The 3,592-nt window shown below is 41.0% G+C and overlaps 1 protein-coding gene across 1 annotated transcript in view; it reads right to left on the bottom strand.

Moving 5' to 3' along the window:
• phf21ab (PHD finger protein 21Ab) overlaps positions 1–3,592 on the bottom strand; it is a gene marked incomplete at its 5' end in the record, with an annotated part of 32,874 nt that overhangs the window by 7,594 nt on the left and 21,688 nt on the right.

Raw genomic sequence — 3,592 nt, 5'->3', positions numbered from 1 at the left:
TCTTTTTCTTTTTCCTCCTGCTTTCTTTCGTCCTGCTGCTGCTTTGGATTCTGTCGGAGGACGTTTGGACGAGAGAGACGGTCTCTTCCTCGCCGTCAGTCTTTGTTTCTTCGCCTGCTCCGTCAGGAGGGGACGCTCGGTGCGTCCGCCGTTCTCTTCGCTGGGACCCAAATGCAGTGACGGGACCCAATCTGGATCCGACTGCAGTAATTCATTAGCTGGTTTACCTGCAGACACACAGTGACGTCTTCTTTTATCAGACCATCAGAATAAACCACAACCTGCTGATCGACTGATGAAGACTCAATTATCTGTAATTTATTGTGATTTATGTTTGTTTTTTAACACTAAACCAACAAATGTCTCATGGTAAGGTAACAAACACACAATGATTCTTATTGTCGGCTGATTAAACACACCTATAGATGTTATATTAATGTTACACTGGAGATTTGACGGAGGAGCTGGTGAACTCTTCCTTAAATCGGAGGAAATCTGAATGGAGTTCTGCTGCCTGTGAATAATTCACTGCTGTGGTTCCTCAGTGGGCTGCAGGAGGAGTTTAATCTTTACTGTGGACAAACACACTCAACACCCAGAGGTTTCTCTCATATTTAATCTAAATGTGGAGGACATACTGTTAGTCAGCAAACCAACAGCAGCACAAACTACAGTGAGTGTTAAAGCTGAACCAAACCCCAGAGGGAAAACGGGGATTTTAACAGACCAGGTAAAACTCACCTGAGTGGAAGTGTCGGGAGCACACTCTGGCCGAGGTGGGGATGCTGCTGAAGGTGAGGTTGTTCCGGCCCACAGCAGACACCCAGGCCGCCCTCCTCCGCCTCGTCAGCTCGGATATCTGCGCGCCTTCGTCCCTCCTCCAGTCGGGGAAACAGTGGAAGCTCAGCCCGGTGGGGATCCTCCTCCCGCGGTGGTCGAGAGAGCGACGGCGGCAGCTCTTCACACAGCAGTTAATGCCCCCCATCGATAACCGCTGATAATCAATAATAACCACTGGTAATCAATAATACCGGATATCAATAAGTGAGAGGGCACTGTAACTAATAAACCGCGGATAATAATAAATAACCACTGGTTAATCAATAATTAACCAACTGATAATCAATAATAACCGCGGATAATCATAATACACACGCTGGTAATCAATAAAAACCGCGGATTAATCAATAATAACCACTGGTATCAATAAATAACGCGGATCAACTCATAATTAACCGCGGATAATCAATAATGCACGACAACAAGAAGTACGGCTGATCTCCCACAACACACCGCGGCGTGACGTCACGAGACGACATCCCAAACATTCTTCTTCTACTTCTTGTTTGTCTTTTTTCTACTTCTTCTTCTTCTTTGGCTTTAAATGGAGTTTTATGGAAGCTCATTTGTGCCAATGTGATTAAAAAAAGTACAATAAAATTAGAGTGAGAAAAATAACTTTCTCAAAACAATAATTTATAGCTCAAACTTTAAATAATATATTATATATAATATCGCTAGTTTTAGTATCTTAAGAGCCAAAGTCGTTTTATGAGAGTTTATCCTTTTTTTACTTGTTTGTATATTTATTTATTGTGCTGTGGACCACAACATGAACATGTAATGTAAATTAGATCATAATCACCACACAAGGCTTACTCCCTACTGCCAGTAGGTGGCGCTATCTATAGTGACTGAATATTGGCGTGTCGACGTGTTCATGGTGGGACTGCAGATTGAACCATTTACACTTAATTTATAACAACTTTCATGGCAAATAGTCAAAATCCGACGCCACCCCGCGGGTTCAATGTCACTAATAAGTAGAACTTTTAATTGTTAATGTCTTTAAAATTCCCTCAGAGGAGTTTGTTCAAATACAAAGCAAAAAAATCATAGAAAATGACCATGAAATTTAAAATGGCTGACTTCCTGTTGGGTTTGAGGTACTGGTCCAAGAGGCTTTTTGGCTTGTTGGGTCATGATACATGTGTGTACCATATTTCCATACATGTTGGTCCTACATATCTTGGAAGAATCAAGAATAAAGATGACTATAGTGCCTAAAATAAACCATCTTCTCTCGATGAGTCCAACCAACTACACTTTGATTAAACAGATTGTATCATAAATAAATTCTATTTGAAACACAAGAAAATACAAATAAAATAATCTACCCTTCAAGAAACCAAGAAACCGTTGAGGCCTAGACACTTTAAATCTCAGACTCTACCTAGCAAACCATCTAGAGTACATACAAGAAACTCAACAATCCCAACACCGGCTGGATATAGAACAATACGTCCTCCTTACATCCTCAAATAAACTCACTCCAATCTGTCACAATCCTCAACTTTCAGATATATTTGACCACAGCTCACTCATTCTGTATGATACACTCAAACAGAAACATGATATCGGAGGTAACAGCTTCTTGCTCACTAACTGAAACTCTGCTTAAAAGGAAAAACTGGCGTCAAATAAACAACCTGCAAACTCCCCCATTGGTTAAACATAAACTCCCCGATGTCTCGAACTCTAAACTGAAACTCAAACCATTCAAACACTCTGGACTAACACCTATATGACATGTAGAGTGTGTCATATTTAGTATTTTTTCCTTGTTTCTTTGTCAGCTGCTCACAGGAGCTGAGCTGGAATTTCTTGAATAAATCTTCCCAGATCCCTGCTCATTGCTTCCCAGCTGAACAGGAGACAGCGGATGTGGTCTCAGGCAGGGCCGGGATGATCGGGATCAGATCTGGAGTTGTTCCCGAGCCACTACACTCGTGGTTGGTCTCCCTTGACTTATTGTCTGCCAAGATCTCAGGCCTCACCCATTCCCCTAACCGTTCCCACAATACCGCACCCTTTAGTCTGTCTCTTTGAGGAGAGACAGGTTACCAATCATAAGAATGGTGGGCGGCTCCAGACTCTCAGAGAGGAAAACATTTCTTCTCCCTTTCATTTACAACTCACTTTAATATAAACCCTGACCCCTTTACTTACCTGCATTATACCTTGATAGATTACTTTACAGACGTATGAAAGCAGACATTGTAGTTCCTAAAAATACATGTTGTTTCTTTTTGCTGAATATAATTTTTTTCTGTATTATGAATTAAGTTCATTCACCAATATATATATAACTTCTATTAATTCACTTTTCTTTATTCTCACAAACGCTCAAAGCCTTTTCATTATTTAGTTTTCCTCTCTACAAAAGTATTTAGTTAAAAGCAGAGTTGTGCATTATAAAGAGAAACCAGAGAACATACTGACCTCTGCTCAAGAGCTGCTGAAGTCTGCTGTCGTTCCAGCTACTACACTCGTGGTTAGTCTCCCAATTCAGCAGTTAGTTATATAATTATTATATAATTAATAATTCAATTCATTAATTTCATGGGAAATTCACATGACCCAACATTCAGCTGCACAGTAACACTGCCACCTCCTGGACAAACAGCCAAAGTGATCACAGTCCCATAAACACACCGGACTGGAAGCTGCTTCAGTCAAATCAACAGCAGCACAACCAGGATCTGGTCTAGACTGAAAGCAACAACTAAAGGATGGTTCAGGACTCACCTGA

The sequence above is a fragment of the Morone saxatilis genome, unplaced genomic scaffold, assembly GCF_004916995.1.
Source record: "Morone saxatilis isolate NCDOM2014 unplaced genomic scaffold, NCSU_SB_2.0 Contig2, whole genome shotgun sequence".
NCBI lineage: Eukaryota > Metazoa > Chordata > Actinopteri > Moronidae > Morone > Morone saxatilis.
Note: the sequence above shows the minus strand (reverse complement) of the source record. Positions and strands in the feature narration are given on the sequence as shown.